Source organism: Heterocephalus glaber, unplaced genomic scaffold (genome assembly GCF_053883595.1).
Source record: "Heterocephalus glaber isolate CG9 unplaced genomic scaffold, H.glaber_assembly_v1.0 deba00001569, whole genome shotgun sequence".
Taxonomy (NCBI): domain Eukaryota; kingdom Metazoa; phylum Chordata; class Mammalia; order Rodentia; family Bathyergidae; genus Heterocephalus; species Heterocephalus glaber.
Genome location: NW_028258354.1, coordinates 1,986,604 through 2,001,804, shown reverse-complemented (window position 1 = coordinate 2,001,804; position 15,201 = coordinate 1,986,604). Strand labels below are relative to the sequence as shown.

Below are 15,201 nucleotides of genomic sequence, written 5' to 3'. Positions count from 1 at the left end.
GACCTTGTGCTTGCAAGGCAGGCATGGTGCCACTGAGCTAAATCCCTGGCCCTAAAATACTGATTTTTGAAAATGCAGTACTAAGATTTCTTTTTTTTTTTTAGATTACTTTTGTAACAATAGATAATCTTTTTTTTTTTTTTTTTAGGCAAGGTCTCACTATGTAGTTCAGGCTGCCCTTAAACTCACCATGTAGCCCAGACTGGCCTAGAACTCAAGGCAGTCCTCCTGCCTCAGCCTCCTGAGTGCTGGAATTATAGGTATGTGCCACCACACCCAGCTTTACATAATCTTTTTATTTTTATTTTCTTGGTTTCAGGGATTGAACTCAGGTCCTTGTGCTTTTGAGGCAGGTGGCAGAACCACTAAGCTAAATCCCTGGCCCTACATAATCATTTTTAAAATCCCCCTTTTCACATGTGTTAGAAAAATTGTTGGGCTGGGGATTTAGCTCAGTGGCACTGCACTTGCCTCCCAAGCGCAAGGTCCTGAGTTCTATCTCTGGTACCAAAAAAAAAAAAAAAAAAAAGTAAAATTGTTATTAACTCATGCACAATCACTTGTCCTCTGGTTTGTGGAAGCAGTAAGTCAGATGACACTGGTCACAATAATATCTGGCAAAGTGGCTACCCAGAAAAACTCCAGCACCACATTCATCTGAAGGGTGCTGCCTATGAAGATGACTAATTTTGCCATCTTCACCCACCTTACAGTGTTTCAAGACAGCCAATTTAACCTTCTTCCTCTTATTCTTACTCTTCTTGGGAGTAGCGTAAGACTTTTTCCTTTTCTGCACACAAGATAAAGGGTGGACTCCTTCTGGGTGCTGTAGTCAGACAGTGTACATCTGTCTTCCAGTTGCTTACCTGCAAAGATCAGCCATTGCTGATCAGGTGAATCCCTTCCATATCCTGGATCTGGCCTTTACATTTTCTATAGTATCCAAGGGTTCAACCTTGAGCATGAAGGGTTTTTACGAAAATCTGCATCTTGATGGCAGTTCCACCACAGATGGCTCTGAAAGGAAGAGTGCCGCATGGCCCATGGAGTATCCTGACTCTGTCTCTCTTTATTGTTTGCCTGCTTGATCCACCAGTTTCTAAAAAATATTTCTAGTTCCAATGTTACCAATCAGCCTGGGGTCTTTTTGCTCAGTTTGGGGCAGAAATCACAAGAAAACAAAGGACAGCTCTATTGGGTGTTATCAACTCATTTTGGTATTATTGATACAGGGGAAATAAATGTAACTGCAAACCTGCTAGATGTCAGATATGCCAAGTTTGTATTCCCCAAAATTGAAGAATGAATTCTAAGGAACAATGGAGGTTAAAAGTAGGAAATATTGGGCCAGGGATTTAGGTCAGTGGTTCCAGCACCTGCCTCGAAAGCACAAGGTCCTGAGTTCAATCCCTGGTACCAAAAAAAAAAGTAGGAAATATTATTGAATAGCTCCTGAGACAAGAGGGGACCTGAAAATGTGTTGCAGCTGGGTATGGTGGCACATGCCTATAATCCCAGCACTTGGGAGGCTGAAGCAGGAGAATTGCTCCAAGGCCAGCCTGAGCTAGATAGTGAGTTCAAGGATAGCCTGTATTACATAGTGAGACCCTGCCTCAAAAAAAAAAAGAGTTTCCACTTCACAGAGGAAGTTTTAGTGTATGTGCTGCTGAAGTGAGCATTCACAGAGGAAGTTTTATAGAGCAAAATCATGAGGTGAGTACAACATGGGTCAAAACTATGATCAACTGGGTTGGGGATTTAGCTCAGTGGTGCCATGCCCACCTCACAAGTGCAGGGTCCTGAGTTTGATCCCTGGGAATGGGAAGAAAACCAAACAAACTGTGATCAACCAATAAGACTGCAAGCATAGCCTCTTAGGTAATATTGATCCAATGGGGAAGCAGGTCACATAGCAAGTGTACAAGGAAAAAACAAAGAACTTTTTTAGGAAGGGATGGATCTGGGGGTCTTGGTCACCTACTGCGGTGACTGATGTCTATCTAGATTTTATTGGACCAGGTATTGCCAGTTATCCCCTAGGAGGGTATGTAGGTGTAGTCATTCCATCTTTATCTTGAGACTTGGCCTCCAACAGATGCATCTATGGCCACAGTTGTAATGTGTTTTCATCTTTTGTATTGACTCTCTCAAGGGCCTAGCCCTGTCTGACTGCCTATAATATTTCTACCTAACTTAGCTGTCTATAACATTATCAGCTCATCTAAGTGTTCTTTCACTGAATTCAAGATAGAAGTCACAGAGGCAAGCAAAACTTTATTGCTAACTTCTGTGACTGGAATGAAGTCCCTAAGGAAAACAACTCACAGGAGGAAATACTTATGTGATCTCACAATTTCAGAGGTTTCAGTCTATGGACAGTAGGCTCCATTGCTTTTAGGCTGAAGGCAAGGCACAAATGTCACAATAGAGAAGTGGGGGAGACCAAAGTTCCTCACCTAATTAATGGCAGCCAGAAAGCATGAAACAAAGGAGGAGCCAGGCAGGAAGGGGCCAGGACCCAGATCATGGCACTGGGACTACTTCCTCCAACCAAGCTTCACTACCCAGTTGCCCAGTCAGCAATGATTCATCCCTTGATGAGCTCAGGGAGCTCACAGTCCATTCATCTTTCTAGGTGTCTCTTCATCCAATCCAGTTGAGAGTTGAGATTAGCTGTCACAGATGCCACTGGCACCAGACTTTCTTGGGGGATGTGCTCCCAACCTCATGGGGGACAGTGCACAGGGTGGGGGGTGGGGCCACAACTCACACAGCCGAAAGGTGGTAGGCTCAGCAGGCGCACAGGCAGCCAATGCACACGGCTTCCACATTTTCTGCACTGGTCTCGTCAGGTCATTGCTCTTGGCACCTGAATTTGCACTGGACATGGAGATCTGCCCTGTGCTCTGAGTTTGTCTGCATTTGGCTAGCAGAAGACAGCAGTGTGCACTACACTACCCCATCTCTGGGGATCAGAATTCAGGCCAGATGGACTTGGGGAGGGGTTGTGGGGAAAAATGGAGGAGTCACAGATCCTGAGTGGGTCACTGGGGGAAATAACACTTCAAAAGTAGGTTAGAAGCTGGGCATGGCAGTGCAATCCTAGCACTCTGAGAGGCTGAAGCCAGAAGATTGTAAATTTGAGCCCAGCCTGGGCAACTTAGTGAGGCTGTTTGAAAATTAAAAATTAAAAAAGGGCTGGGTAACCTAGATTGATGTACCCTGCAAAACTATCTTTCAAAATTGATGGAGAAATAAGATACTTCCATGACAAAAAACACCTGAAGAAATTCATGACCCCCAAACCAACACTTCAAAGTCTTCTTAAGGATATTCTAGAAAGAGATAACAAGGATTACAACTTCATGAACCCCAACAGAATGAATCCACCAGGCAAGGCAAGAAATTAAACAGAAGAGGAAAGAAGGGAGCTAACAACAGGAAAATAACATGACAGGGATAAGTCAGTACCTATCAGTTATAACCATCAATGTTTTGTTTTTGTTTGGTTTTTTTTTTGGTACTGGGGATCGAACTTGGGTCCTTGTGCTTGCGAGGCAGGCAGTGGAACCACTGTGCTAAATCCCCAGCCCAACCATCAATGTTAATGGTCTTAATTCACCAATCAAAAGAAACAGACTGGCAGAATGGATCAAGAAGCATACAATATGCTGCATACAAGAAACACATTTAATTCAAAAAGAAATTCCTAGACTGAAAGTTAAAGGGTGGAAAACAATACTCCATATGACAGGAACCCAGAGAAAACCAAGAGTCGGGCCAGGGATTTAGCTCAGTGGTTTCGCTGCTTGCTGCGCAAGGGCAAGGACCTGAGTTCGATCCCCGGTACCAAAAAAAAGAAACTTTAGGAGAAAAGCAAGAGTAGCTATTCTATTTGCAGACAAAATGGATTTCAAGCCAAGACTGATTAAGAGAGACAAAAAAGTCACTATATCCTTGTAAAGGGAACAATCCAAGAGGAAGAGATAACAATCATAAATATATATGCACTAAATACCAGTGCACTCAACTATATAAAACAAAAATTTTTTTTGGTACTAAATGCAAAAGAGTTGAAATTATTCCATGCATATTGTCAGACCATTGTGCAATGAAACTGGAAATCAATGGCAAAAGAAACCACAAGAACTTCATAAACACACGGAAATTAAATAACACCCTCCTAAACAACCAATGGTTCACAGACGAAATTAAAGAAGAAATCAGACAGTTTCTACAATTAAACAATAATGCCCCCCCAAATATACCACTACTCTGTACTGGAACTTATGGGATGCAATGAAAGCAGTCCAACAAGGGAAATTTATATTGGTGAATACTCACATCAGGAAAACAGAGTGGGCTCAAATAAACAACCTAATGTTGAACCTCACATTCCTAGAAAAAGAAAAGCAAGTCAGTCCCAAAACTCTTATGATTGAGGCAATTATAAAAGTCAGAGCAAGGCCAGGGATTTAGCTCATTGTTGCCGCACCTACCTCACAAGCTCAGTGGTTCTGCCACCTACCTCGAAAGCACACAGTCCCGAGTTCGCATCCTGGTACCAAAAAAAAAAAAAGATCAGAGCAGAAATTAATGCAATGGAGACAAAGAATCAATGAATCAAAGAGTTAGTTCTTTGAAGGATTAAATAAAATTTACAAACCCTTAGCCAACCTTATTAACAAAAGGAAAGAGGGCTGGGGATTTAGCTCAGTGGTTTTGCCACTTGCTGTGCAAGCTCAAGGACCCGAGTTCAATCCCGGTACCTTAAATAAATAAAGAAAAGACTCAAATCCATGCAATCAGGAATGAAAAGGGCGAAATCACAACAGATCTTGCAGAAATCCAGAAAATCATCAATACTTCAAGAACTTGTATTTTAGGGCCAGGTATTTAGCACAGTGGTTCCACTGCCTGCCTTGCAAGCGCAAGGATCTGAGTTCGATCCCTGGTATCAAAAAAAAAAAAACGAACCTGTATTCTAATAAGATGGAAAACATAGAAGAAATGGACATATTCCTAGATACATATGTATTATCAAAACTGAATCAAGAAAATATAAAAATTCTAAAACCAATATGAGCCAATGAAATTGAAGATATACTTAAAAATTTACCAACAAAGAAAAGCCCAGGCCCTGACAGATTCACTGCTGAATTCTACAAGAAATTTAGAGAAGACTTAATGCCGCTACTTCTCAAACTCCTTAATGAAATTGAAAAGGAAGCAGTACTTCCAAATTCATTCCTGGAAGCAAGTATTACCCTTATACCAAAACCAGAGAAAGATCCAACCAAAAAAGAGTACTACAGGCCAGTCTCCCTAATGAACATAGACGCAAAAATCCTCAACAAGATACTGTCAAACAGAATGCAGCAAATCATCAAGAAGGTTATACACCATGACCAAGTAGGATTATTTCTAGGGATTCAGGGATATTTCAACGTACACTAAAATATAATACACTATATTAACAGAGCCAAGGACAAAAACCATATGATCATCTCAACAGATGCAGAAAAAGAGTTTGACAAAGTCTAATACCCGTTCATGATTTTAAAAAAAACCTACAGGGGCTGGGGATTTAGCTCAGTGGTTCTGCCACCTGCTCCGCAAGCACAAGGACCCAAGTTCAATCCCCAGTACCAAAAATTAAAAAATGAAATTAAAAAAACCTACAGAAAATTGGAATAGATGGTCTTTTTTTTTTTTTTTTTTTTTTTTTTTTATACCGGGGATCGAACTTGGGACTTTGTGCTTGCGAGGCAGGTGGCGGGACCACTGAGCTAAATCCCTGGCCCTAGATGGTCTTTATCTCAATCTGATAAAAGCCATCTATGCCAAACCAACAGCCAACATCATACTAAATGGACAAAAACTGAAAGCTTTCACTATAAAATCAAGAACAAGACAAGGATGTATACTATCACCACTCCTATTTAATATAGTTCTGGAAACATTAGCCAGAACAATTAGACAAGAGAAAGAAATAAAAGGAATAAAGATAGGAAAGGAAGAAGTTAAATTATTATTTGTGGATGACATGGTACTCCACATAGAAGACCACAAAAGCTCCACCAAAAGAGTTCTTGATTTCATAACCAAATTCAGTAGCATAGCTGGATACAAACTCAACACTCAAAAATCAATAGCATTCTTGTATACAAATAACAAACTCACTGAGAGAGAAATTAAAGAAACAACACCTTTCATAATAGCATCCAAAACATGAAATACCTAGAAATCAATCTAGCAAAGGAAGCAAAAGTCCTCTCCATTGAAAATTAAAGTACTCTGAAAAAGGAGATTGAAGAGGAAGGATATCAGAAAATGGAAAGATATCCCTTGTTCTTGGGTAGGAAGAACCAATATAGTGAAAATGGCCATACTTCTAAAGTTGTTATACAGATTTAATGCAATTTGGATCAAAATTCCAACAGCATATCTCACAGAATTAGAAAAAGCAATACTAAAATTCATTTGGAACCTGGAGAGACCTAGAAGAGCAAAGGCATTTCTGGGCAATAAAGACAAGGCAGGAGGCATCACAATCCCTGACTTGAAATTATACTGCAAAGCTACTGTGATAAAAACAATGTGGTACTGGCAAAGAAACAGACCCAAGTATCAATGAAACAGATTAGAAGATGCAGAAACAACTCCAGACATACTTAGCCACTTTATCTTTGACAAAGGAGACAAACACCTTCACTGGAAGAAATATAGCCTCTTTAATAAATGGTGCTGAAAAAACTGGCTTTCCACATGCCAAAGATTGAAGCTAGACTCATATCTTTCACCATGCACCAACCTAAAATTGAAATGGATTAAAGATCTAAATATTAAAACAGAAAGAGTAAATCTGCTGGAAGATAGAATAGGTAGGACTCTCAAAGACATTAGTGTATGGGCCAGGGATTTAGCTCAGTGGTTCTGTCGCCTGCCTTGCAAGCACAAGGACCCAAGTTCAATCCCTATTACCCAAAAAAAAAAAAAAGACATCGGTATAGGCAAAGACTTTATAAACAAAACCCTGATTGTCAGGAACTCACACAAGGAATCAATAACTGTGATCTCATCTTATTAAAAAGCTTTTGCCCAGCAAGAGAGTAAAGATACAATTCACAGTGTGGGAACAGTTTTTTTACCAGCTATTCATCAGACGAAGGACTACTATCTAGAATATATACAGAAGTCAAAAAAGTCAGACCCCCCCCTAAATTTAATAACCAATCCAAAAATGGGCATCTGAAATGAATACATGCTTCTCAGATGAAGTAAAAACAGCAAATAAATATATGAAAAAAATGCTTAACATCATTGGTCATTCAATAGATGCAAATTAAAACAATGCTGAAATTTCATCTCACTCCAGAGAGAATGGCTGTTATCAAGAAATCAACCATAACAAATGTTAGAGAGGCTGAGGGGAAAAAGGAACCCTTCTCTACTGTTGGTGGGAGTGTAGACTGTGCAAATATTGTAGAAATCAGTGTGGAGATTCCTCAGAAAACTAAAACTAGAGGTTCCATTCGACCCAGCTATTCCGCTTCTTGGTATCTTCCCAAAAGGATTAAAAAGCATCACAATAAGCAATATATGCACACCCATGTTTTTAGTGGCACACTTTGTAATAACTATATCTTGGAAACAGCCCAAATGGCCATCAACTGACGAATAGAAAAAAAGATGTGGTTTTCTTTATATAAAGGATGAGCTTGACACATGTATAGCTAAATGGATGCAACTTGAGACCACACTCAAGTGAAATAAATTGGACACACATGTTTAAATACCGCATTGTTTCTCTGGTGTGAGAAGTTGAAAGTGGAAATAAGGACTAAAATGTTTGTTTTTGTTTTGTTTTGTTTTTTTGGTACTGGGGATTGAACTCTTGGGACCTTGCAATTGTGAGGCAGCCACTGAAACCACTGAGCTAAATCCCTGGCCCTAAAATGTATAATAAATGTTGGGAAATGGGAAGAAAATGTTCAAATGGGAAGGAGAACAAGGTAGTGGGAGGGGGAAAGGAAGAAAGGGACAAGAAAAAAAGAATAAAAGGAAAAAATGGAAACAAAGCTTTTGTATATGGGGAGGGGAGGGAGGATTGAGAGGAAGAATGGGGAGAAAAGAGGCAGGATATATATATATATATATATACACACACACACACACACACATTATATATTATATATGTACAAGTGCAAATTCCCTATGATGAGTATTATGATTATGTCTATCTAAAATGCACCAATAAATACTTTACTTAAAAAAAGAGGGCTGATGTAGCTCAGTGTGACAGCATCAGATTGAGTCCCTGGTACTAGTGGGGGGGAAAGAAAGCAGTTTAAAACAGTGGGTCCCAGCACTCAGGAGACTAAGGCAGGAGGGCCGCCAAGAGTTTGAGGCCAGCCTGGGCTACATAGTGAGTTCAAAGTCAGCTTGAACTACATAGTGAGACCTTGTCTCAAAAACAGTGGGAAATCTGGGTGGGAAATCAGGACCCTCCCTGCTCTGTCTCACCAATAGTTGATTTATTTTTTCATTTAATTATGAAATTATTTCTTTTTATTTATTTATTTATTTATTTATTTATTTATTTACTTATTTATTCAGTGTTGAAGATTGAACCCAGGAGTTGTTTTTTTTTTGGTACCGAGGATCAAACTCAGGACCGTGAGCCAGGTAGGTGTGGCACCACTGAACTACATCCCTGGCCCAGAACCCAGGACTTTTGCACTGAGTTACATCCCTAGCCTTTTTATTTTTTATTTTGAGACAAGGTCTCACTAAGTCACTTAAATTGCCCAGACTGAGCTTAAATTTTTATTTATTTATTTATTTGTTGGTACCAGGGATCGAACTTGGGTCCTTGTGCTTGAGCAGCAGTTTGCGAAACCACTGAGCTAAATCCCCAGCCCTGAGCTTAAATTTTTGATCCTTCTGCCTCAGCCTCCCAGAGTGCTGAGATCACAGGCAAGTGCCTCCACATTTGGGTTATTTATTTATTTATTTATTTGGTAGTACTGGGAATTGAACCTAGGTCCTTTATTTTTATTTATTTTTTTTCTGGTACCAGGGATAGAACTCAGGACCTTGTGCTTGAAAGGCAGGTGGAGTGCCATTGAGCTAAATCCCCACCCCACCAAGGGCCTTTATACTGAGCTATATCCCCAGTCCATTTTTCTTTTTGGTACTGGGAATCTAACTTGGGACCTTGCCTTGGGAGGCAGGTGGCGGAACCACTGAGCTAAATCCCCGGCTGTCTATTTTATTTTATGTTGTTGTTATTATTATTATTATTGGTACTGGGGATCGAACTCGGGACCTTGTGCTTGTGGAATCACTGAACTAAATCCCCGGCCCCTTCCATTTTACTTTTTGAGACAGGGCCTCCCTAAGTTACTCAGGCAGGATTCAAACTTGTGATTCTCAGGCCGGGGATTTAGCTCAGTGGTTCCGCTGCCTGCCTCAAAAGCACAAGGACCCAAGTTCCATCCCCCGTACCAAAAAACCCAAAAACTATCAAACTTGTGATTCTACACCAATTTTAATTATTGTTCTATAACTACAAAATGAGAATAAACATACTTTGTTGTTATTATTATTTGAGCCAGAGTCTTGCTATGTAGTTCAGGCTGGTCTTGAACTCATTGTGTAACTCAGGCTGGCCTTGAACTTGTGGCGATCTTCCTGCCTCAGCCTGCCGAGGGTTGGGATTACAGGAGTGTGCCACCACGCTCAGCCTAAAAGTACTTTTTCATAGGATTGTAATGAAGATTATGAGTTACTACATATAAAGCCTATAGAGCATGCTTGACACATAGAAAGTATTCAGTAAGTGTTAACTATTACTGGGCCAACGATGCAGTCCTGTGGTTGTAGCACATGCCTAGCATGCATGAGGTCCAGAATTTAATCCCGAGCACAGAAAAAAAAATTTAACTATTAACACTTATATATTTGGGGCTGGGGATTTAGCTCAGTGGCACTGTGCCTGCCTCACAAGTGCAAGGTCCTGAGTTCAATTTCTGTACCAGAAAAAAAAATTACATATTCTGAATCTATATTGCCAACAACATTTTTATTGGTCAAATTTTCTTGCTCTTCTACCATTATGTACTATAATATTTCCCCTTTGTCCCTGTGTGTGTGTGTATGCAGTCAATGTGTGTGTGAAGTATTAGCAATTGAACCCATGGCCTCACACATACAAGACAAGCACTCTATCACTCAGCTACATCTCCAGTCCTTTGTAGTTTTTGAGATAGTTACTCAGGCTGGCCTTGAACTCATGATCCTCCTGCATCAGCCTCCCAAATAGCTCAAAGTAAGGTGTATGGCAATACACTCAGCTGTCCCATTATTTTTTTTCACTTTGAATTTTGTAACATTAAAATTCTAGTTGAGCATGGTGGCCCATGCCTGTGATCCCAGCACTCTGGGAAGCTGAGACAGGAGGATTGAAAGTTCTGAGCCCAGCCTAGGCAACTTAGCCATTTAGGGAGACCCTCCTGTCTTAGAATTAAAAAATTAAAAATAAAGAAAGGGCTGGGATTGTAGTACAGTAGGACGTTGGTTCAATCCCCAGTACTGCTAAAAAGAAATTCCAATTTACTTTTAGGTTATTTTTTGCCTGGTAAAGCTTTTCCTCTGGTCATGGAGGCTTTTGAGAAGCCAGCTCTTGGGTGAATGCTACAGTGCGGGGAGGCTGTGAGTGAATGTTCCTGGGAACAGTGGTTGTGGGAAAGAGAAGAAAGCAGGAATTAGTAGGAGTGGTTCCATGCAGCTGGTCCGGAAGGGAATTCTGAAATAAACTGACTGCCCACTCCCTGGACAGCAGGTTGGACAGCATCTGACACTCTGGCCATTTCCTGCTCAGCCAGTCCTCTGCTTGATGTTATCGTACAACAGAGCAGGTAGTGGTGTTCTGAGAGAATCCACTTAGATAGCTTTGGATTTTTTAGTGGTAGAGGTCAGGGAAGCTAACTTAGCCTCCCGCAAGACTGAAAATGTACTCATTAGTCTTTTCCAAGTGAGTGTGAACTGTTTCTGTTCTATGGCTTCCCTTCACTCTTCTGGGTCCTTTGGCTTGGCGATGAATTAACATAAATGAGATTAACAGGAGAAAATCCATATTGGATTACATACCTAGATAGGAGAGTCCCATGAACTATGAGAGCAGAGGAAGGGTCAGATGAGTGGGGTTTTTTTGGTACCGGGGATTGAACTTGGGTCCTTGCGCTTGTGCAGCAGGTGGCGAAACCACTGAGCTAAATCCCCCGCCCGTGATGAGTGTTTTACATAGCATCATCAACTACCAAAAGAAATAGTGCTGCTGGTGGTTCTTGAGGGTGATGGAAAGATAAGCGCTGTTGGAGGAAAAAGGGGAGAAATGTAAGGTGAATGAAGTTTGTCTTGTTATGCAGATAAAGTCATTCAGGTTAAAAAAAAAAAAGAGCAGGGCCAGGGATTTAGCTCAGTGTTTCCAGCGCCTGCCTCGCAAGCACAAGGACCTGAGTTCGATCCCCGGTACAAAAAAAAAAAAGAAAGAGCATCTCAGTACTGGGTAAGGTGAAACAATTTGCAATCACAGCTACTTGGGAGGCTGAGGCAGGAGGAGATCAGCCTGGGCAACTTAGTGAGACCTCTCAAAATAATATAAAAAGGGCTGGGAATGTAGCTTAGTGGTAGAGCCCCTGCCTAGCATGTATGAGGCCCTGGATTCTGGAAGAAGGTGAGGAAAGTATCTTTTCTTTCTTTTTATTTTTGGAGACAGGGTCTCATTATGTAGTTCAGGCTTACTATGAAGGTCAGACTAGTCTGGAACTCACAGCAATCCTCCTGCCTCAGCCTCCCAATGCTGGGATTGCAGGCATGCACCACCGTGCCCAGTGAGGAAAGTATCTTTGAACAGTCCTCTTCCTTTTTTTGTTGTTGTTGAAAAGACCTGTTTGTCAACCCCCCTGTCCCTTATCGGGAATCAAACTCAGGACCTTGTGCTTGCCAGGCAGGTGCAGCACCACTGAGCCACATCTCCACCATGTTTGTCATTCTTACTGAACAACTAGAGTAAGAATATATAAGAGAAACAAAATGATATCTTTATATGATACACAAATGTATGTTACAAAAATTCCATCAGAGGGCCAGGGACTTAGCTCAGTGGCATCAGGCCTGCCTCACAGGCACAAAGTCCCGAGTTCTATTCCCGGTACTGGGGGAAAAAAAATTCCATCAGGCACAGGAGCCTCAGGTTTCAGGCCTCAATGTTGGGCCAAAAAAAAAAAAAGAGCATGGTAAAGTTTTTACTTTAACAACTAAAATGTCACTTGTCATAAAGGAGGATGTAATGTAATAGAAATTGTCTTTAATAAACCGTAGTTGAGTTTCTCCTCCCTTTTCTTTCATTAGATGCTAAGCTTGTGTCTGAATGCAAACAGGAAGAGAACACAGTACCCCTGCAGTCAGCGGTGTGTACCAGGTCAGAGAGCAAGCCATGGGGACCCCTGGAGGACCGTCCAGTATTAGTTCCTTCCTGAGTAATCAGACCAAGTGCTTTCCTCAGGGCACAGATGAAAAAGCCAGCAACTTTCTAGGACACCTGGCTCTCAGGAAGTGTCACCTGGGGCCATGGAATCTGCTGCAGGTCTGTGACATTGCAAAGTGGGCAAAGTTTTCTTTTAAACTTTAAACAGAAGTAGCCTGAAAGGCTTCATAACTACACCCATAGAATAGAAAAGAAAAGAAAGGAAAGGAAAGGAAAAGGGAGGCCTCTTCTTCAGTGTGGAAGTCTGTCCAGTTTTTCCTGGGATGTCAGTGCATGGTGCTCGCCTTGGCCACTCCCCTGACCTCCTGAATTTCTCGAATCACCAGGATCCTGGTCAGCACTGTCTCCTTGGCTTTCTGCCGATGGGCAGGACTGAGTACTGGAGCAGGCTGCCAGAGGCCACACTGGCTCAGGTGTCAGGTAAAGGTGTCATTCCGGCCTTTCTCACTCAGGGAGACGTTGGAAGAGGTAGACATTGTTGAGCCTGAACGTAGAGCCTCGGCAGATTTTCTGGATTTTCCATCTGTCCTGCATTCAGCTGTAACTTTCTGGCCAGTCTGGTATATTCCAACGGCCTTCAGGTACTGGATACTCGTGTTTTTTCCCTTGGGACTAGAGGGGTTCTTCTTTGTCTGTCCCAATAGGAGTTAGTCCAATGCCTTCCCCAGGAAGTGCTTGGTGTTAAAGCACATGAGGGTGGCCAGGAGGGCAGGAGGGGAGTGTGCCCCAAGCTGCTTCCCTTCCTGCAGGGTCTCCTCAGTCACATGGCTGGGCAGGACATATCACAGCCAGGTGCAGACCCAGGGTTGAACATTCTTCAGCATATCCATCATAAAAAGATGGGAGAAAATGTCACCTACCCTTCCATTCTCGAAAAGATACTTTTGAATACACAGGAAAATATAGTAGGGCACAGGTCATAGGGTTCCCCTTCTCCATTTTGCACTTCCTGTGTCATTAGACGTCGCCCATAATGGAACTTGGCCACAGCAGGTGAGATCTTGGAATTGCAGCAGTTGGCGCTTCCCATGGGTGCCAGTTTGATCTGAGCACCTGTCTCCAGGGCAGGATTCTTGGTCTGGGCCCAGTTTTTCCATATTTCAAGCCCTTCTGGCTTTGAAGAATGTGGAAGCAGATGTTCCAGGGAAGGCTGTGGCTGTGTCTGTGGTTCAACTTATGCAACCTGGACAGTCTGAACTGATGGCATCTGTTCTTGGGGGTTTACTGCTGTGGCTGCTGCCAGGGTTCCCTGCGTGGTCAGTCTGAGCTGTATTCTGGGATGTACCTGCCACAGTCTGTGCAGCCACTGGAATGAGGATGTCGCCATTGGTGATCTGTGCTGGAAAGAGAGTTTTCAAGGCTGTGCACCACCTCTTCATGGGAGTTTTTCACTACAGACGTGGTGCCTAGTGTCTTCTTGTCATCCTCCATCTTTACAGCTGCCAGGGGTGTGGGTGAGAAACTGACGTCAACTTCATTGTGAGCTTCCTGGGGAACAGCAATGCAGGTAATGGTCCGCTGCTGAGGGTGCCCCAGGGCTGGGCAGAATAAACAGGATGGTCCCAGTTTCTCCTGTAGCATACCGTACGGGTGGGCACTGTCTACTGTCAGTAAGTCTGGCCTCAAAGGCACAGCTCTGTTGCTGGCCCTGCGGAGTGGCCAACACAGAGGCCCCCACTGCCCTCAGATGGTAGAGGACATGGTGATGGGAATGTCTGCTTTGTGCTTCTTCACTGGCTGGAGGACATGAGTGGTAACTGCTGCTCCCCTTCCTGAGTGACCTTTGCTGATACCGTGGTGGGGAAAGTGCTCTGTGGCCTGCATGTGGATCTGCTGATCCCCAGGAGAAGAATGGCCAGCAACCAGCTGAGCCTGGATTTGCTGGTGTGGGATTGGCTCCTCCAGGGTTTCAGCAGCCTGCACCTGCTGGGCCACCTGCAGCTGCTGCACCTGGATCCATGCTGATTGTGGCTGCGAGGGCTTGGGGCTCTGTAGAGAAGGGATCTGGATAAAGCAGGCCTCTTCCTGATACAGACATTTTTTTTTCCTGGTATAAATATTTTACTAGTGTAGTTTCCTTTTTTTTTTTTTTTTGGTACCGGGGATTGAACTCAGGACCTTGTGCTTGCGAGGCAGGCACCAGAACCACTGAGCTAAATCTCCGGCCCTGTAGTTTCCTTTTTTGAGGCAGGGTCTCACTATGTAGATCAGGCTGGCCTTGAACTCACTTGAACTCAGTCCAGGCTGTCCTGGAATTCCAGTGATCCCCCTGTCTCAGCCTCTCAGGTGCTGAGAGTACAGGCCTGTACCACCATACTTGGTAAGTTCTTTCTTTCTTTCTTTCTTTCTTTTTTTCCTTAAGACAACTTTTCAGAGCTACTCCTGTATCTGCAGTTTCTCTGAATAACTGGCTCAAATATGCCAAAGAAGTATATTTTGGCGTGGCACATTCTGGTCTCCTACAGTCTCATCCTGAGCCCCAATATCAAATTTCTTGTTTTGGGGGGTTTTTGGTACCAGGGATCGAACTTGGGACCTTGCACTTGCAAGGCAGGTGCCCGAACCACTAAGCTAAATCCCCGGGCCCAATATCTCCTTTCTGATAAGGATAGGGGAAAAGTGTTTGCCACAACAATGGCTGTGTATAT

At 42.7% G+C, this 15,201-nt stretch overlaps 2 pseudogenes; both read right to left on the bottom strand.

Moving 5' to 3' along the window:
• Nucleotides 1-459: 459 nt before the first annotated feature.
• On the bottom strand, nt 460-1,085 carry LOC101722268 (ubiquitin-ribosomal protein eS31 fusion protein pseudogene; annotated as a pseudogene).
• Nucleotides 1,086-12,819: 11,734 nt separating this feature from the next.
• On the bottom strand, nt 12,820-14,611 carry LOC101721200 (transcriptional regulator QRICH1 pseudogene; annotated as a pseudogene).
• Nucleotides 14,612-15,201: the final 590 nt, after the last annotated feature.